This window comes from Jaculus jaculus, chromosome 3 (assembly GCF_020740685.1).
Source record: "Jaculus jaculus isolate mJacJac1 chromosome 3, mJacJac1.mat.Y.cur, whole genome shotgun sequence".
Classification (NCBI taxonomy): Eukaryota; Metazoa; Chordata; class Mammalia; order Rodentia; family Dipodidae; genus Jaculus; species Jaculus jaculus.
This window is the reverse complement of record NC_059104.1, coordinates 166,514,825-166,536,106: the sequence shown is the minus strand read 5'-3', so window position 1 is coordinate 166,536,106 and position 21,282 is coordinate 166,514,825. Positions and strand designations below refer to the sequence as shown.

Here is a 21,282-nt window from a genome sequence, read left to right as displayed (position 1 = left end):
TTCTCTCTTCCTAGCCCCTTTATGGCTTGCCTTTCAGTGTCAACTGGATGGAAACTTTATTTTTTCATTTATTTATGTTTTGGTTTTTCGAGGTAGGGTCTCGCTCTAGCTCAGGCTGACCTAGAATTCACTATGGAGTCTCAGGGTGGCCTCGAACTCACGGCAATCCTCCCACCTCTGCCTCTGGAGTGCTGGGATTAAAGGCGTGTGCCACCACGCCCGGCGATGTAACTTAATTGATTCCTGCCTCCGTCTACTTTCAGAGCAGGATTTCCCCAGTTACTCTCACAGCTGTGGAGGTCTACATTCCCCCATGTCAGTCCCATATCCCTTAATCTATGGTATTTTTGCTTCCTATGTAGAACACTGCTTTTCCCAGGGAGGGAATAAGTGAGGGCACAGAACAAGAGACTAAGTAGAAGTCTAGCTTCATCAATATCTATGGAATGATTTATTTATTTATATTTATTTTTGCTTCTCCCCCCCCCCCCAAGATCAATTCAGGACATAGATAAGAGTCCTTTCTGGCTGAGGCTCTGAGGTGGCGACTCAGGACAACTTCTGTCATATTGACTAGAGGTGTTCATTGCCTGGGGCACAAGAGGTATTTTTTCTGGCGTCAGTTTCTCACTTTTTTTTGCATTTATCCTTGGGGGTGGGGGGGGGCGGTGGGATGACAGAGAAAAACTTCATTCTTTTTCGTCCAAGGAAAGTATTTCACTCTGTAATCAGATCACAAAAAAAAAAAAAGAAAGAAAGAAAGATATATTGGGTTACCTTTTGAGAATGGGGATGTTCTCATGGGAATTATGGGAACGTTCCTCTGGCCTGGCTAGGCTGGGAGTGAGCAAGACAGAGACATCTGGAAATCGAGACTGTTTATTTGGGATGGATGGACAGCAATCAGCTGTGAACCGTTTAATTGCAGGGGAATTTCCTCCTTGCTACTTAGACCATTGAGCACTTGCTGGGAGAAGACGTGTTACGTGTTCATTTGCCTTCTGGAAAGCAGGATTAAATGTTATTTCAATTAGACAATCATATGGGATGGCTTTCCTAGACTAACCCTATGCTGGTTGTTCAACACACTGTTCTTGAGACACTTTCCTCTAACACAGGAGGGAAAGTGAGTTATAGGGCAAGTCAGCCTGTAAGGATTACTAGGAGTTGGAGGCCTGCGCTGGGCTACAGAGTGAGTTCCAGGTCGGCCTCAGGTAGAACGAGACCATGTTGCAACAAAACAAAACAAAACAAAACAAAACAAAACAAACCCACAGGGCTGGAGAAGATTGCTTAGCAGTTAAGGCATTTGCCTGCAAAGGCAAATGACCCAGGTTCTATTCCCCAGGACTCATGTAAGCCCGATGCATCTGGAGTTCATTTGCAGTGGCTGGAGGCTCTGGCACACCCATTCTCTCTCTGTCTGTCTGCCTCTCTCTCTCAATAAATAAATAAATTATATATATATATATATATATATATTTATATATATATATATTTTAAAAAGCAACAAACAAAGGAACAATTTCTTATGGAGCTACATTGATGGCTCAGTGGTTTAAAAAGCTTGGTTGGGGCTGGAGGGATGGCTTAGTGATTAAGGTGTTTGCCTGCAAAGCCAAAGGACCTAGGTTCGAATCCCCAGGACCCATGTTAGCCAGATGCACAAGGGGGCACACACATCTGGAGTTAATTTACAGTAGCTGGAGGCCCTGGTGTGCCCATTCATTCTCTCTCTCTCTCCCTCTCCCTCTTTCTCTGTCAAATAAATAAATAGAAATAAAATATTTTTTTTAAAAAAAGCTTGGTTGAGCCGGGTGTGGTGGTGCACGCCTTTCATCCCAGCACTCGGGAGGCAGAGGTAGGAGGATCACCGTGAGTTCGAGGCCTCCCTGAGTCTACATAGTGGATTCCTTATCAGCCTGGGCCAGAGTGAGACCCTACCTCAAAACAAACAAACAAACAAACATACAAACAAACAAACAAACAAAAAGCTTGGTTGGAAATTCAATTCTCCAGCCACCCACATAAAACCAGACAAGCATTCATTCGCAGCAGCACGCAACCTCCTCCACCCCCACGCACAATCATATGAAAATAAATAAAAATTTAAAAATAACCAAGTGCTAGAAAACAGGCATAAACAAGGCCGCCTGAAATGAAGGAGACAGAAATCACAGCTGATAACACAGAGGTGCGATAGAGGAAAGAAACTAACGGAGATACGAACAAAACGGGCCTGAAGAGGGCGCTAACGCTGAGCCTATGAAGGTGAGCCAGCTCACACCTGTGCCCTGCCGGTCAACCCTGGACCAGTCACCGAGCTTGGGACATCACATATTTTATCACATGGTGTCTTTCAGAAAACACCTATTCAGAGGACACTAAGGCACAAGAGGTGATACACCTTGCTGAAGGATATCCAAGTAGTAGAGCTGAGACTCACATCCAGATCTGTCTAGATTTCCAAGAATGTATGTGCTTAGAAAATTATTTTCAGGGCTGGAGAGATGGTTTAGCGGTTAAGGTCCTTGCCTGCAAAGCCAAAGGACCCAGGTTCGATTTCCCCAGGACCCAAGTAAGCCAGCTGCACGAGGTGATGCATGCGCCTGGAGTTCGTTTGTGGTGGCTGGATGCCCTGGCCTGCCCATTCTCTCTCTCTCTCTTTCTCCCTCTCTCAAATAAAAATAAATAAAAATAAATAAAAATAATTTTTTGTTCATTTTTATTTATTTGAGAGCGACAGACAGAGAGAGAAAGATGTAGATAGAGAGAGAGAATGGGCACGCCAGGGACCTCCAGCCACTGCAAACAAACTCCAGATGCTTGCGCCCCTTGTGCTAACGTGGGTCTTGGGGAACCGAGCCTCGAACGGGGATCCTTAGGCTTCCCAGGCAAGCGCTTAACTGCTAAGCCATCTCTCCAGCCCAATAAAAATAATTATTTTTTAAGTTAAAAATTTTTTTTTTTCAAAAGACAGCGATGGGCTATATAAAATGAGAGGGAAGTGTGGCACACTTTGACAAAGATGGAGGAAGGGAAATAGACTGGGCCTGGGAGGCGGGGGATACAGTCACAGAACAGAGCACGGAGGTGCCAGGCCATCATGGGAGCCTCGGGCAGAGTGGTGGGACTGTGGGAACACCTCCTGCCCTGCCCAACCCACTGCCTTCTCGGAGGGAACACGCCGCTCACTGCTTCAATGCTGCTGGGGAATCAGGGCTCCACGAGCCTCAGTCTCTATTCTCAAGGACTCTCCAGTCTAATTACGATCTGACGAAATGACTGCTCTTACCACTGATTGTCTTGCAATGCTTGAGTGCAGACCCTGTGTGTGTGGGTGTGTGTGCGCACACATGCGCGCATACCCATGCGAGCGTTATTAGATCCATTTCCTTCCCGCGATCATTTCTCAACACGTATATTCCCTGAGCTCTCCATAAGGCGTGTGTTCCTTTATGACTCCTGCCTTTAGCAGGGCATGGGTTTGAACTGCTGGCCCTGAAGTGGGAAGTTTAAAGCCCACGGCATTTCAAACAAGGCCCTTTCAATCCGAGAGAGGCCTGACCCGAATGTCTACGAGCGCACTTAGAAAATCATGATCGGCTCCGGAGTTACCAGGGAAAGAGCTTAATTGGAACTGACAAGACGGTGGGACACCTTCTAGCATTTCTCTGCAGACTTCATGAGCATTCAACACTTTTTGAAAGAGATCATTGCTCCCAGCCTTTTCTTCAGCTGGCTGGAATAGGGTTTTTTTTTTTAATTTTTTTTTTATGCATTTCAACTCTGGCAAATCACAGCAGAACGTCATAAACAGCTGGAAACTCTCTGAGGTGAAGACAAGTTGGATATTATGTTTGGATTTATAGCACCTTCCCCCATGATAGCTGATTTCCATTTCTGACAGGGTTATTATTTCCATCTTTATGAAATATCTTGGATCTCACCTTGGATAATTACCGATTATCATCAGTTCCTCACCTGAGGCATCTTAGCACTTGGATGAATCTGAAAAAAAAAAAAAAAAAAAAAAAGGCTATGTTTTTTTTTCCCCCTTTTTTTCCCAGGATGAACTGGGGAAAAACTCCATGTGCGAGACTATGTCTTTATTTCTATTTTCATTTGCAATTCTCTTTGGCTTTCTAATAATCAAGTCATTAATCAGTGTCAAGTCGCAGTCTGGAACACAGACAGTATTTTTGCCACTTGGGGTCTAACATGGATTAAATGGCAATAACCTGTGTTATTAAGTCTGGTACCGTGGAAATCACAGACTTAGAAACCGTTAGGGTAGAGACACAATCTCAGTGGCCATCGAAGGCTCTCATCCAAGGCTGTACATCCGCCTTCTGACATTCCACAGAGCTCCGCACCTTATTCTGACGAATACTCCCAGCCGAGGGCTACTAAGGGCCTGACGTCCCCCTTCTGTACTTGGAGGCTGCTATTCTGCATGGCCCTTTCTGTCTCGAAGCTTCTCCTAATCCTTTGCCCCAAGATCCTGGATAGTCCCTCCTCGCTTTTCTGTCTGGCGATCTCGCGAGGACCAGAACAAATGCTGCTTCGGTTATGAAGCCTTCTCTGATCGGAGGAATCCCTCTCTCCTTGCTCCCACTGCGTTTCTTAATCATTGTAATGAGCATTCTGGTCCATTTTGCATTCATATTAGCAATGTAGAGAGTTTCGGCGGCTCCACATCCTCAGCAGGACTTGGTCTTGTCAGAGGATCTTATCTCAGTCATTCTACTGACTGTGTAGTGAGTCATACCATGGCTTTAGTTTTTCTCTGACAGCTAATCATGCTCAGTACATTTTCATGTGCTTCAGTGCCATCGTTTTTTTTTTAATTTTTGAAATATTGTATTTGAGAGGGAGAATGGGCACACCAGGGCCTCTAGCCACTGCACACGAACTTCAGACTCAGGCACCATCTAGCACATCTGGCTTTTTTGTGGGTACTGGGGAACCAAACCTGGGTCCTTTGGCTTTGCCAGCAAGTGCCTTAACCACTAAAACCATTTCTCCAGCCCTGAAGTAACATTGTTATAGCCTCCTTGATGCAGGGTCTATTCAAATTTCTTTCTTTTTGTTGGCCTGTTTTAAAATTGGATTGTTTGTTTTCCTTCTTGGATATAAGCACTTTGTCAGATTTTTTGTTGTTGTTGTTGTTGGTTTGCTTGTTCTTAAAAAAGTTTCCTTCTTGGGCTGGAGAGATGGCTTAGTGGCTAAGGTGCTTGCCTGCAAATGCTAAGGACCGAGGTTCTATTCTCCAGGACCCCACGTAAGCCAGATGCACAAGGTGGTGCATGTGTCTAGAGTTCGTTTGCAGTGGCTAGAGGTCCTGCAGCACCCATTTTCTCTATATCTACCTCTCTCTCACTCTCTCACATAAATAAATATTTTTTTTAAAGGGCTGGGGAGATTGCTTAATAGTTAAGGTGCTTTCTTGCAAAGCCTAAGGACCCAGGCTCAATCCTCCTGGTCCCATGTAAGCAAGATGCACACAGTGGTGCATGCATCTGGAGTTTGTGTGCAGTGGCTAGAGGCCTTGGCATGCCCATTCTCACTTTCTCTCTATCTCTCTCTTTTTCCCTCTGCCTTTCTGTAATTAGTAAGTAAATAAATAAATAAATAAAATCTTAAATAAAATAAAATTAAAATAATTAAATTTTTTTTTCTACTTTCTAAGGGAGGGTCTCACTAGCCCAGGATGGACTTGAATTAACAATCTTCCTGCTGTGGCCTCCTGATTGTTGGAATAACCACCACATCTGGCCATCAGCTCAGGCAGTTTTGGCAAGTATTTTCCTCCATGCTTTCCTTTTCATTCTTTTAACGATGTCTTTCACAGAGCACTGTCATCACATCTTTGTTTAAAAAACCAATTAACCAGAGAATTCTACTTGCAGAAAGCTGGAGTATATTTACCTTTCTCTATTCTTTCTGCCAGGTACAGCTAAAAAACCCCTGGAGAATGAATGAATCATATAAAACATGCATAAAGTAAATATGAAGACTGTGGCTGGTAGAGAGAAGCAGAAAGAACAGATGAGACACAGAACCTAGTGAATACATAGTACGTGGCAGTGAGGTCTTTGTTTCTTGTAAAAATATTTTATTCATTTACTTGAGATAGAAGAAGAGAGAGAGAGAGAAAGAGAGAGAGAAAGAGAGAGAAGTAGAGAAAGAAAGGGCATGCCAGGGCCTCCAGCCACTGCCAATGAACTCCAGATGCATGTACATCTGGCTTATGTGAGTACTGGGGAATCAAACCTAGGTCCTTAGATTTGTAGGCACACGCTTTAACTACTAAGCCATCTCTCCAGCCTGGAGTTCTTTTGAAAATATATATATATATATTTTTTACTTATTTATTTATTTGACATAGAAAGAGTGAGAGAGAGAGAGAATGAGCACACCAGGGCCTCCAGCCACTGCAAATGAACTCCAGACATGGGCGCCCCCTTGTGCATCTGGCTAACATGGGTCCTGGAGAATCGAACCAGGGTCCTTTGGCTTTGCAGGCAAACACCTTAACCACTAAGCCATCTCTTCAGCCCAGAGTTCTTTTTCTTCCTTCCTTCCTTCTTCCTTTCTTCCTTCTTTCTTTCTTTTATCTTGTCAGACATCCTACATCAGACACTTGAGAAACAAGCAATCCAGAAATGCCAATGTACACATTTTTCCTTTTAGGCCCTAAGAGATGCCTGTTCTTTCTAGTCAAAAGTAGCAACCTCACAGACAGAAACTTTTAGGCAGTATGCACTCTATTCTATTTGAGTACCACAGGGGGAAAAAAAAAATTCCTATAGCTTTATCCCCAACCCCACCACTAAAGGCTTCCAACCTAGCCAGGGTATAATGAGGTCATCCAGCTCCCATCTCATAGCTCCTGGGTCCATGTCAGAAGACAAAAGGAAGTGTCTTTCATTCTCAGAAGGTGGGAACAAGGCCCTTTCCTGACACTTTGCTTCTTCCCTTCTGTGAAGGCCACATGTGTAATATAAAAATGCATCTGGTAATAAGGTGCCTCTCACCTTGTCTAGTGGGATGGTATTAGACAAAGCCTAGAACTGGGACTTTTACTTGGAATTAGGGTCCATGAAAGGCATGTTTCTTCAGATTCTGATTTTGTGTGTGTGTGTGTGTGTGTGTGTGTGTGTGTGTGTGTGCATGGTATGCTATATATGGAGTTTGCCATCGCTGTTTCTAGCTCTGCTTTGAATACAATTTCCTCCTTTGTCTGCTAAACAACCATTTTTGAAGGCCTAGCTTATTTAATATCTTCTTTGTCATCTCTCCTTACTGGCCTCCAGGAAGATTTAATAGCTCCTTAAACCATTTCTCATAACTTCGTTATACCATCTATGTGATACTGTATAGCTACCGTGTTTGTGTGCCTGTCTCCTCCACTAAATTATGAGTTTGTTTTTAAATTTACTGATTTATTTGCAAGCCAAAGAAGACAGAGAGGAGAGACAGATAAGATAAGAGAATGGGAACTCCAGGGCCTCTAACCACTGCAAACAAATTCCAGATTAAATGTGCCACATTGTGCATCTGGCTTTATGTGGAGACTGGGGAATTGAACCTGGGTTGTTAGGCTTTTCAGGCAAGTGCCTTAACAGCAGAGCCATCTCTCCAGTCCAAATTATAGCTTTTTAAAAAAATTATATTTTATTTATTTGAGAGAGAGAAATAAGGGGGGAGAGAGAGAGAGAGAGAGAGAGAGAGAGAGAGAGACAGAGAGAGACAGAGAGAGACAGAGAGAGAGAGAGAATGGGTGCACCAGGGCCTCCTGGAGAATCAAACCAGGATCCTTTGGCTTTGCAGGCAAATGCCTTAACCATTAAGCCATCTCTCCAGGCCCCCAATTATAACTTTTTTGAACATAGTTTATTAATATATTCTCTAGAGTCTGGCATAAAGCTTTACCACAATGAGTGCTCAACAAAGAGCAAAAGAACTTTATCATATGTAAATTCCTTAGTGCTTACGTGAGATCATTTTTAGGAGAGAAGAGATCTAACATTTAGTTACCCTCATGCTCACACAACATAACTTCTTTTTTGTGTGTATGGTATGGCATATGCATGTGTGTGGAGATGTGTGCATCCCATGCACACAGGTGTGGAATCCAGAGAAGGGCATCCAGTGCCTTCCTCTACAGCTCTTCTGCAATAGTTCCTTGTCTCTTGGTAAACCTAGAGCTGCTGATTTTTGGTCAGACTGGCTGATTAGTGAGTCCCAGTGATTATCCTGCCTCTGCCTACCCTCTTCCCCCTCAGCACTGGGGTTACAGGAATGCTGGTAGCATCTTACTTTTTTTTTTTTTTTTCAAGGTAGCATCTCACTCTAGCTGAGGCTGACCTGGAATTCAATATGCAGTCTCAGGGTGGCCTCAAACTCACGGCGATCCTCCTACTTCTGCTTCCCAAGTGCTGGGATTAAAGGTGTGCACCACCACGCCCGGCTACATCTTACTTTTTATATGTGTGCTGGAGATCAAATTTGGGTCCTTGTGCTTCCCATAGAAAGTACTCACACCCACTGAGCTACCTCCCAGGCCCCACAACATGTATCTACTTTTTTTTTACAGTGGTCATCCAAACTCCCTTTAGACTAATGCTACCTGTCATGGAGTTGGTAGGCTGCTCTGAGTAGTTTTTTTTGGATTAGCCCTTTTCCCTTTCAATTATTTTGCACAGATCATTTTCATTTTTAAATTTAATATCCATCCATCCTACACAACTGTATCATGCTGATACAGTGGGAAAAAAAAACATGTGTTTTGGAGTCAGAACTAAGTTTGAATTTTGGTGTGACTGTTGCAATTTGTACCTTCCAAATGTAGCCAGTGTTCCTGCCAAATTCTACTGAAATTGCAGAAATCTGAGTGAAAATGAATCATACTGTTTTTAACCAGAAAGTTTTGTGTTGATTTGTTATGTAGGAGTTGATTCAGATCAAATTTTGGTACCCAAAGTGGAATGCTATAACAGAACCTAAGATGAGGTTTTGGGATTGGTGTGAGAAACTAAAGGGCTTCCAAGAGACTATCAGCCTGGTGTTTCTGGAGAAATATGCTCTATAAAGCAAAGTGAGGAAACTCTTACTGGAAGCTGGCAGACTGTACATCCTTAAAATGTGGTGGAAGAAACCTGAGCGACATTGTCACCAATAACGATGTGGAAACTGAGTGTGCATCTCATGAACTAGTTGACCTAATTGATGAGGTTCCAAATGGTATTAAAAATGCTTTTGGGGCTGGGGAGATGGCTCAGTGGTCAAAGGCACTTGCTTGCAAAGGCTGATGGGTGTGGGTTTGAGTTCCCACTATCCACATAAAGCCAGATGTACAAAGTGGCATATGCATCTGGAATTCATTTGCAAGTGGCAGGAGGCCCTGGAGCACCCATTCCATCTCTTTCTGCTTGCAAATAATAAATAATAAATAAATAATAAATGTGGCTTCTTCTATCTGCTTATAAAGAAATGAGAAAAAGAACAAACTATTAGGAACAAGGGACCAGGACTTGTAATTTCAAAATAAAGTTTTTTTAAATTTTATTTTTATTTATTAATTTGCAGAAAAAGAGGGAGAGAAAGAAAGAAAGAAAGAATGGGCATGCCAAGGCTTACAGCCACTGCAAATGAACTCCAGATGCACGCACCCCCTTGTGCATCTGGCTAACATGGGTTCTGAGGAATCCAACCAGGGTCCTTTGGCTTTGCAGGCAAACGCCTTAACCACTAAGCAATCCTTCCAACCTGAAGTGTTTTTTTCCCCCCCTATTCCTAGTTTCTTCAGTTGCCAAATGATATTAAGAAATAGCTTCTAGACAAAAACTTAGGGTGCTGTCAGGACAATATGGTGTAAAGATGCTATCAAGTCACAACTGTGAGAGACCTCAGATTTGCGGTGGTGTTTCCAACAGACAACAGCCTCTTGAACTATTTTAAGAGTGCTTGAAAAATGTAAAACAAGCAGAAGCTTGGTGAGGTAATGCATGCTGGTAATTCAGGCACTCAGGGGGTGGAGGCAGGAGAAATTCAAGGTCATCCTTGGTCACCCTGGGTTATAACCTATAGCAATATTAAAAAAAATATTTTATTTATTTGTGTGTGAGAGAATAAGCACATCAGGGCCTCTAGCCCTGCAAATGAACTCCAGATACATGTGTTAGTTTGTGTATCTGGCTTTTGTGGGCACAGGGGAATAGAACCTGGGTTGTTAGGCTTTGCAGGCAAGTGCCTTAACCACTTAGCCATCTCTCCAGCCATATATATTTATATTTAGAGACTTTTTGTTTATTTTTATTTATTTATTTGAGAGCAACAGAGAAAGATAAAGAGAGAGAATGAGAGAGAGAGAGGGAGAGGGAGAGGGAGGGAGAGAATGGACACAAATGTGCCTCCAGCCACTAAAAATGAACTCCAGATACATGCGCCCCCTTGTGCATCTGGCTTACATGGGTCCTGGGGAATCGAGCCTTGAACTGGGGTCCTTAGGCTTCACAGGCAAGTGCTTAACTGCTAAGCCATCTCCCCAGCCCCCTATATATATATTTTTAAATTTGTATGTGTATATGGGTGCCTCAGAGCCTCTTGCCCCTGAAAACAAATTCCAGATGCTTGTACCACTTTTTGCATCCAGCTTATGTGGGTGGCTTAGGAGTTAAACTCAGAAGGCTTTGCAAACAAGAGCCACCTCCCCAGTTACCTAATTTTTTGTTTTGTTTTGTTTTTCAAGCTAGGGCCTCGCTCTAGCCCAGGCTGACCTGGAATTCACTATGGAGTCTCAGGGTGTCTTCAAAACTCATGGCGAGGGCTGGAGAGATGGCTTAGCGGTTAAGTGCTTGCCTGTGAAGCCTAAGAACCCCGGTTTGAGGCTCGGTTCCCCAGGACCCATGTTAGCCAGATGCACAAGAGGGCTCACACATCTGGAGTTCGTTTGCAGTGGCTGGAGGCCCTGGCACGCCCATTCTCTCTCTCTATCTGCCTCTTTCTCTCTGTGTCTGTTGCTCTCAAATTAAAAAAAGAAAAACAAAACTCATGGCGATCCTTGTACCTCTGCCTCCCAAGTGCTGGGATTAAAGGTGTGTGCCACCATGTCTGGGTTAATTGTTTTGAGACAGGGCCTTGCTATGTAGCCCTGGATGGCCTGGTACTATGTAGCCCAGGCTAGCCTCAGATTTGCAATAATTCTTCTAATTTAGCTTATCTCAGTGTGAGGATTACAGGCCTGTGCCACCACGTTTGGCTTTTGTGTTTTCCTATTTTGAACAAAAAGGTGAAAAGTTTGTATGATCTAAAGAGAAAACAGAGTAAGGTCTTATCACACAGTATGTGGTTATTCCATACCTATCCTAACATGAATGCTAGACATGCCAGGAAAACATAATTTGTCTCTTTGGTTCCCAAGTCTTTACACTGAGAGCTGGTGCGCCTGAGGAACATTATCCACATCTGGACTTGATTTAGGTGACAAAATTTTGGACCTCAAGCACAAGCCTGTTGTCATAATGGGAAGAGACTGCAGGATTGGGTGAAGGAATGTGAAGGAGTGTGGGAGGGATATGGATTGTTACAGACTGTGAAGTTTGATGCTTTTCTAAAATTGGCCTTGGTGGGCTTGATAGATGGTTCAGCGGTTAAGGCACTTGCCCGCAAAGCCTAATGATCCAGGTTTGATTCCCCCAAACCCACATAAAGCCAGATGCACAAGATGGCACATGCATTTGGAATTCATTTGCAGCTGCTAGAGGCCCTGGTACTCCCATTCTCTCTCTCTGCTTGCAAATAAGTAAATTCTTAAAATTGGCCATGGTAACTTTTTTTCTTGTGTGTGTGTGTGTGTGTGTGTGCGTGCGCGCACATAAGTGGTGTTTGGGGTATGGTATATGCATATGTGTTTGAGCAGTCTCTTACTGATCTTGGAGTTTTGAGCTCCTGTGACTCTTGGGTTTCTGCTCCCCTATAGGACTGGGGTTACAGGCACATATGGCCATGCCCAGCTGTTTATGTGGGTCCTGGGGATAAAATGTGAGTGGTATCTCATGCCTCCTCAGGAATGTTTTAACTGCTGAGCCGCAATTTCAGCCCCAAAGTTAATATTTTTGTTTAGTACCATCTTCTGGAATTCTACCGTAATTCACTCCATCAAGAGATATCATCTCATTGGATGTGGTGGTGCACACCTTTAATCCTAGCACTCCGTAGGCAGAGATAGGAAGATCGCTATGAGTTCAAAGCCAGCCTGAGACTACATAGTGAATTCCAGGTCAGCCTGGGCTAGAGTGAGACCCTGCCTCAAAAAAGAAATTCTCTTTCCTTGAACTTAGGACTTGTGACTGACTTAATCAATAGTACAGTGGAGGGCCAGTTGTGGTGGTGCATCCTTTTAATCCCAGAATTTGGGAGGTAGAAGCAGGAGGGACGTGGGTTCAAGGCCACCCTCAGCTACATAATGAGTTAAAGGCCAGCCTGTGCTACATGAGACCTTTTCTCCAAAAAAACAAAAAGAGGAAAACTTTTAAAAGGAAAGAAAATTTGCTAAATTGCTTCCAAATTTCATCACAGAAAGATAATTTCTTACCCTTCTCTCTCTGGCTGTTGGCCTTGGAATTTAGCCATATGTTGAAGGGAAGCATAAGTCACATGGAAATGCCATGTACTGATGTTCTGGTTGATAGCCACATTCTGGCACTAGCCAGAATTAACTGCTGGTCATATAAATAAACGAGTCCTCAGATGATTCCAGACCCCGTTCAACCTTCTGGCTGCCACAGCCAGTGTCAAGAGTGGAGAACTGCCCCGTGGTAAGCCCTCCCCCAGTTGAAGATTTACGAGCAACATAATTTATGTGGCATCAATGGTTTGTTAAGCAATCATGGCTAACCAGAATTCCTTCATACTTGTGTTCTTGAGAAGTCTTCTGGAGAGATCCGACTTTGGACAAATGAACTTTCTTTCCTGGGCTTGTTTTCCTTAGCTGTAAAATGCAATAAGCACTGTGCCGTGGGGCTGCTGTGAGGCTTCAGTGAACTGATGCACATAGGCATTCTTCATACAAGGGGCTTCTAATAACTAATAGTTCAACTTCCCACCAAGTGCTGCTAGTTTTACAGTTGTACAACCCTTTATGGGATGTGTGTTCAACAGATTTACGCTTAATGTATGAAATTCGATTTCTGTGTTTATGTAGACTCACATTGCAGTTTTGTAGCTTTTACCATTGCTTTCTCTTGTGGATCATGTGCTCTTGAGGGAAGCCCAGTACTAAAGACTGAAGATGCTCACCCTTATAAGGATTTCCACTTAGTGAGGAGCGGAGATCTGTCTCATTGACCTGCTCTTGTGTGACTTTTCCTGGGGAGATGTGAGCAAATATCTATTCACTCTGGGTAAGGCACCAACAACAGACCAAAAACAGCTTAGTGAGCCAGCGAGTTGACTAGGGTTGCTTACAGGACCGTCTGTATGGATTCACAGGCAGCTGTATTTCTAAAAAGCTCACCTCCAGTGACGGCTACTGGAAGCAGGGTCTCTGGAGCTCACTGCATGAATTGTAGGCATTTCCGGGGTCGGAGAAGCTCTTTCCAAGCACTGCTTACATTTATTTATTTATTAAAGAGAGGGGTAGAGAGAGACTGGACAGGCCAGGGCCTCCAGACACTGCAAATAAACTCCGGATACATGTGCCACCTTGTGCATCTGACTTTGTGAGGGTACTGGGGAATTGAACCTGAGTCCATAAGCTTTGCAAGCAAGGGCCTTAGCCACTAAGCAATCCCTCCAGCCCAGTGCTTACTTTATTTTTAAATATTTATCTGACAGGGAGATAGAGAATGAGTGCACCAGTGCCTCCAGGCACTGTAAACAAACTCCAGACGTGTGCGCCCCCTTGTGTATTTGGCTAACATGGGTCCTGGGGAATCAAACCTGGGTCCTTTGGCTTTGCAGGCAAATGCCTTATCCGCTAAGCCATCCCTTCAGCCCCCCTGTGCTTAGTTTTTATATACGGTGTACTCAGCTCCACGTTGTTGGGATGAACATATAAACCAGGCACAGTTTGGGGAAGGCAGGGATTTATGTCAAGCTTACAGATCCAGGGTAAAGTTTTATCAGTGGTGAAAGCAGCTGTTTCCATATATCCAAGCAGAGAGAAAAACCACCAGCAGCCAGGAAACACCAAAAGCAACAAAAATAAAACTTCAGCAGGCAAAGCCCTACGCAGAGCTCACATCTCTGCACACCTTTGGGATAGTATCCAGGTCCAACCTCAGTGACACCTCCGCTGGCCAGGAGGCTAGAGATCCAAGGTAGAAGCTTTAATAAAACAGCTGAATCTATGGGGACCATCCATTCAAACTAGCACACATACCCTGTTAAGTTTCAAGGACTTCCTAAGACCTATGAGTTACTGCCTGAGTCTTAAGTCTCCCATCCATTTGGAGGAAATTTCGATAGCACAAGCAGGAACAGAAGGAGTCACCTTGCCCAGTGGAGACAGAAGGCCAGGATGATGAGAAAACAAGTTCACCTAGGCATGGGAAAGTGACAAGTAGGTCCCTGGCATCCATAGTGGATCTCATTTCTGAGGTACCCTGCTGGGCACAGCCTTGCTGGAGGCATCCCAACTCCTAGGCAGTGCCTTGTACATGGGCGAGTGTGGCCTGACCCAGTTCCATGCTCTTCCACACTGAAAGATGTTATCTAAGAACTGGCTCAAACCATCTGTCAGGCTCAGCAGACTCTGTGTGTGTGTGGGGGGGGGAGGGGGTGTCAAAAAGGAGTTGCAAGCAGGAGGAAAAGCCTAGGGCTATTGCCCCAGGGGGCTATTTCACTCCTGGCTAAGGTTCACAGGATAGACTATCAGTGCCGATGATGCCACTGAAAGTGGCAAACTGTGCGGACGTTGAAAAGTAGGTTTGGTGGAACAAAGGAGTGAGAAATATGGGATTAAAAGAGGTTTGTTGGGGGCTGGAGGGATGACTTAGTGGTTAAGGCATTTGCCTACAATGCCAAAGGACCCAGGTTTGATTCCTCAGGATACATGTTAGCCAGATGCACTTGCATCTGGAGTTTGTTTGCAGTGGCTAGAGGCCCTGGTACACCCATTCTCTCCCTCTCTGTCAAATAAAATGAAGTAAATAACTAAAAGGTTTGCTGGGCTGGAGAGATGGCTTAGTGGTTAAGGTACATGACTATGAAGCTTAAGGACCCAGATTCAATTCTCCAGGTCCCACATAAGCCAGATGCACATGGTGGCACATGCATCTGGAGTTCATTTGCAGTGGCTAGAGGCACTGGTGCACCCATTCTCACTCATTCTCTATCTCTTTCCCTCTCTCTAATAAATAAAATAAATCAAAAAGGCTTGCCTCTGAGCCAGCTGTCATAGCTCATACCTCTGATCTCAGCACTGAAGTAGGATGCTGAGGAAGAAGGCTTGCAGTAAGACTGGCCTGTAGAGTGAACTCTAGGTCAGCCTGGGCTATAGTAAGATCCTGCCTTAAAGGAAAAAAAAAAAAAAAAAAAAAAGAATGTAGAATACCTTGGCTACTGATTCAGGAGAACAAAGTTCAGGTAGCAATGAAATGCCACCATCCTATGGTGCCGTGGACTTTGACACTCTGGATACCACCCTGCCAAGGCCATTTCCCACACTCTGCCAGTTTCCACCAATTTGTCCATGTGGTCAGTTTGGAGGTCAACTGCAGCTTGTAGTTTTCATACAGGAGCTGCCCCTCAGTCCATCACTGGAATGGATAAATGGGCCACAGGGCAGTACAAGTAGTTCCCTGGTGTGGGGGGGGTACTGCCTCAGCAGCAGCTGCCGGACTACCATCACCAGCAGCCCAACCTCCCCGTGGAAACACAAGACAAATGCCTGCCATCAACCACTGTCTCCACTCAGCAGGGCCTCACACCTTGCCACACCCACGACTGGCTTCAGTCACCGCAGCGGTGACCGGCTTTGGGGACCACAGCTCATCATCCATCTACTGCACTCCCAGCACACTGGCATTGGTGCCACAGAGTGCAGGGAACTCGGGTCATGGTATGCCCACTGAAGGCTCCAAATCAAGAGTGTACAATTTCAGAGTGGGACCGACTGGGACCACAGCTCGTCTCACTGCTGTTGCCCCCTTTCTGAAGATTTGGAGCTTGCCTCAGTACGGCAGGAATGCTGTGCAAGAAGTGACAGGTGGACATCAGAAAAAAAGGTGTGAGGATCACGTGACCCTCTCCCTGACTTGATTATTTGCCAGGCTGGTTCCAGCTCGGGGGCAGTTGCTCTAGCGCTGGACTTGACAGTAGGCTCATTGATGCTCCCTCTTTCCTCACTTCTGCTCCCCCCAATTCTGTGCACATAGATATGGTTATTTTTAACTTGCCCCCCCCCCCCCCAAATGTGCTAAGACTGAGTTTGAGAGTTGAAGAGGAAGAAAAAATAAAGGTAGTAAAAAGAAACCGTAAACTGCGCTGAAGTTGAGGAGCAGGTTTGGTGAGGGCAAAGGAAAAACACAGCCGGGAATAAGGTCTAGAATGTGGAATGCCTTGATTCAGGAGCACAAAGTGCAGAATTATCATCACAGAAGTGGGTGCCTCAATACTAGTAGTGATGAAAGGTCATTAATGGTGACTGTAAGGGCAGAGTGGACAGTGGGGGCCACTGAAGCTGATGACAGCAAGACTGTAAAAAAAGCTCAGACGGAGCCAGGCGTGGTGGCACATGCCTTTAATTCCAGTGCTCGGGAGGTAGAGGTAGGAGGATTGCTGTGAGTTCGAGGCCACCCTGAGACTACATAGTGAGTGCCAGGTCAGCCTGGACTACAGTGAGACCCTAACTCGAAAAACCAAAAAAAGAAAAAAAAAAAAAAAAGCTCAGAGTGATGGAGGAGACTTCATGGTCTGACAGTGAAAGTCCCAGTGCCAGGGTAACACGCGTGGAAATGGAGAATGCTAGCTCTGGCTCCTGGCTCACGATAAGAACACGGCGTAGAAGGGAGAACCTGATTGATGTTAGCAGTGAACTTCAGTTAGCTGCCAGATGTCCAGATGAAGCCAAGGCCACAGCAGTGCTCTAAGAATTGGTTAGACATAGTCAGCCCAGGTTTGCTGGCACAACAGCTGGAACTTTATTTTGTTGGCAATTAGGAACTCTTATTTTGCATGTATGTGGTACGCATGTATGCGTGTGGGTTTACATGCATGTATGTACTCATTCATGTAGAGGCCAGAAGGTAAGTGTCAGGTGTCACTCTGTACCCTACTTTTTGAGACCGGGTCTCTCACTGAACCTCAAGCTAGACTAGGCAGCCAGCAGGCCTTGGCCATCCCCTCCCTCTGCTGCTTGGCACTGGGTTTACAGGTGCATACCACTGAGCCTAGCTTTTATGTGAGCACTGGGATTTGAATTCAGGTCCTCACCGGTGTGCAACAAGCATCTTAATAACTGGGCAACGTCCCAGGCCCAGGAGGGGTTTCTTTTGTTTGTTTGTTTTAATGACTGTTCACTTGGACAATAGTGGCAGGATGGCAGATGTCCTGGGCAGAGGGTAGAAGGTTCCTCTGAAAGAAGAGGGCTGTAAAAGGGCCAAGCCCCATCATGCCACTGAAACAGCAAAGCCAGCTATTTAGCAAGCAAATCTACTGAGAGCAATGAAGGGACACAGTGGGCGAGGCAGCCAGTGGCTAGATCTTTGCTGACTTTCTCAAAGCCTGATTGTTTAGAAATATTTCTGACACTTTGACCCTGGGCATGTAATTGTCTCATTGCTTTCTTCTTTTCTGTCCCTCCACTCCATTCCATTTATCTTGATCTTTTGTCCCATATTTTACAATTGTTTTTGGTTCTGCCATTCCAGTCAACAGCACACATGTTGGCTGGATCACTGTGGTAAACTTCCTAAATGTAAGAATCTAAGAGCAGTGTGGCATCGTGGAAAGAGCAGCAGTGAAAAACCCCAGCTGTGAAATTCTCATGTGACTGGTTAAATCACTTGACTTCTCTGGACTCTTATTTTTGTTTTTCTAAACGTAGAAGTGAGCTAGGCATAGTGGCGCTCCTCTGTATTTCACTGGGGGAGTGGAGGCGGAAGAGTTAGAAGTTCAAGGTCGTCTTTACATACATAGTGAGTTTGAGACCAGACTGAGCTAATGAGACACTTGTTGTCTCAAAAAAAAAAAAAAAAAAAAAAAAAGCTGGGCATGGTGGCGCACGCCTTTAATCCCAGTACTCAGGAGGCAGAGGTAGGAGGATCGCTGAGTTCAAGGCCACCCAGAGACTACATAGTAAATTCCAGGTCAGCCTAGGCTAGGGTAAGACCCTACCTTGAGAAACAAAACTAAACAAACAAACAAAATAAACCAAAAAAAGCAGGAAAGATGGAATGGCTAAGTGGATGAAAGTACATGCTGGGAAAGCCTAATAACCTGAGTTCAGATCCCCAAACCCCATACAGTTAGCATCTGTAATCCCAGTTAAGGAATAGAATTCAATAGATATAGATGTCACATTTCTATATATTTTCCTAGACTAGAAGTAGTTATAATCATTTATATCTAGCAGGCTAAGTTTCAGTTTTTCTCCTTTTTTGTTATTTTGAGATAGTCTTGCTTGAGCCCAGGCTGACCTGGAATTCACTATGTAGTCTCAGGGTGGCCTTGAACTCATGGCGATCTACCTCTGCCTCCTGAGTACTGGGATTAAAGGCATGTGCCACCATGGCCAGCTTAGTTTTTCTCCTTTGAAAGGCTCTTCATAGAAATCATGGCTTATGCTACTTTCTAGACTTGTGCAAGCTATTTCACCCCTCATTGCCTTCGTTCCTTCATTTATATCATGTGGCTAACAGAAGGTTAGTGTATAGATTAAACAAAGTAATGTAAAATAGCAAGTGTAAGAGAAAAAGCCCTAAATAAGTTTTAGCTATCATTCTTTTTTAAGCACACACCCCGTTGTGCATCTGGCTTACCTGGGTCCTGGAGAATTGAATTGAACCCCAACCCTTTGGCTTTGCAGGCAAACGCCTTAACAGCTAAGCCATCTCTCTAGCCCCTTAGCTATCATGGGTGGCCCTTCTCCTTAAAGAGCTTGTCTGGTCAGGAATTTTAAAACAAATGGGCATAATTCTACATCCCAAGCCATTTAACAAGATGACTGGCATGAGACCAGAGATGGGAATGGCCTGTCTCATCCTAGAGGGAATACTAGGGGCAGGATAAGCTTTCTGAGGGTTTTTAAGAGTCTAACCCCTAACTAAGAGAGAATGTTAAAAATCTTTGGAATTATAAGTTAGTCAGACAGTGCTTGGGAAAGATAGTTTCTAGTTGCAAAATAGGAATAGGAGTGCTCATTTTGGCAGCACATACATTAAAATTAGAACGATACAGAGATTATTAGCCTGGCCCCGGGCAAGAATGACATGCAAATTTGTAAAGCGTTCCATGTATGTATGTGTGTACACACACAGACACATTTTAAAAATTAGGATCTGTTCACAGAGGCACACACTTATGATCTCAGCACTGGGGTGACAGAAGGACATGAGTTTAAGGCCAGCCTTGTCTACATAGTGAGTTCCAGACCACCCACGGTTACATAATGAGACTGTGTGTCCAAAAGCAAATAAATAAGTATGAGGAGGAGGAAGGGGAGAAGTAAAACAGTATGGAGTGGCTACCAGCACCATTATTTGGGAACTTGTTTGAAATACACAATCTGCTGTGGGGCTCACTAGGCAGCCAGTTTAGCCTACTTCTTCAATCAAGTTCCAAGCCAGTGAGAGATCCTGCCTCAGAAAAACAGTGAGGGACATGGAACCTGAGGAATAACACCTGAGGTTGTCCTCTGATCTCCACAGACATATAGGTACACCTGCACACACAAATATGCATCCATGCACACATGCGCACACACACGATAAGAAATACAGGATCTGGTTCTATCCCAAAACTTACACAACCAAAATTCAAAATCTGCATTTCATCAGGACCTTTCACAGTTATCTGTTGAACAATGACCTTTGAGAACCACTGGCCACTGGCGAGGCCTTATATCTAAATCCTTTAACATTTATGTGTGAACCTAGGAATGTATTTAACTGTCTCAAGTGACTTATTTGCAATTAAGGATAATAACAGTATCTACCTCATAAAGTTGTTTTAAGGACTCATTTTGTAAAAAAATGGAGAATTAACAACTTATGCTACTTGTTAACAGTCACGCCTTTCTGTTGTTGTGTTTTGAGACAGAGTTTCACTATGTAGCCTTTGGCTGGCTTGAAAGTCACTTTGTAGACCAGGCTGGCCTCAAACTCTTGGGAGATCCTCCTGCCTTGGTCTCACCAGTGTTGTCTGTTTTCATAAGCCCTGTCTTTCCATTTCTACTTCACTGACATTTCTAATGAAGGCCGACTAGAGCTCAAAAGACCTGAGGGTTATACAACCCAGCTATCAATGCTTGGCGGCGGTTTTCCATTTATAGGACAGGGAACTCTACACCTGCCTCACGGAGATGATGCAAGGGTCAAATCAAAGAATATGCTACATTACAGTCATCTACTCAGATTTAATTTATCGTCTTATACACGATCCTTAAGCAGTGAACCTCAAACTAGGATGCACGGAAATATGGGGGAAGAATGAAAGGCAGGAAATTCAAACTTGGCATTTTTCTCCACCTAACTCACAGCTCCACTTATATACATGACATCTCTCACGTTTGTATAGTGGTTCACAATTTATTAAAAAAAAAACAAAACAACTTTTCGTTGTTGTTTTGGAGACAGGGTCTCATGCAGCCCAGAGGCTGACCTTCAACTCCCGATCTTCCCGCTTCCACCTGGCAAGGGCTGGGATTCACAGATGTGCTTCGCAGAGCCTCAGCCAAACTGTGTATCTTAACACTCCCTGCCCGGGCCCCGTACTGGGGGATCAAAATCAGGGCTTTGTGTATGTTAGGCAAACATTCTACCACCGAGCTTCCAACCCAACCCTACTTTTCCAAAAAAAAAAAAAAAAAAGAAAGAAAATGGGAATAGCAAAACGAACACGAAAATGTGCTTTAGATTTGGGCATTCCTACCGCATCCAACGTTACCAAAGTACACAATAAACACAAAGTTGGATGGAACGGCCATCCACACTGGCGAGAAATCTATCCACCCACCCCGCCCAGCACACTGGCTCCGTCCCGCTACTCGCACCTAACACCGAGAAGCGGGCGGCGGGGGCGCGGGCAAGTGCGAGGCGCTCGGGGCCCGTTCCC

General features: G+C 44.5%; 1 long non-coding RNA gene and 1 other non-coding gene across 2 annotated transcripts; one reads left to right on the top strand and one right to left on the bottom strand.

The window, feature by feature from the left end:
- Positions 1–495: 495 nt before the first annotated feature.
- LOC123459273 lies at positions 496–21,276 on the bottom strand. Its single transcript, XR_006636171.1, has 3 exons — positions 21,221–21,276; positions 3,951–4,011; positions 496–722 (listed from the first exon to the last, which is right to left on the bottom strand). It is a non-coding gene; the product is annotated as an uncharacterized LOC123459273 (long non-coding RNA).
- LOC123459725 lies at positions 19,364–19,469 on the top strand. The gene has a single exon (XR_006636478.1). It is a non-coding gene; the product is annotated as a U6 spliceosomal RNA (small nuclear RNA).
- Positions 21,277–21,282: the final 6 nt, after the last annotated feature.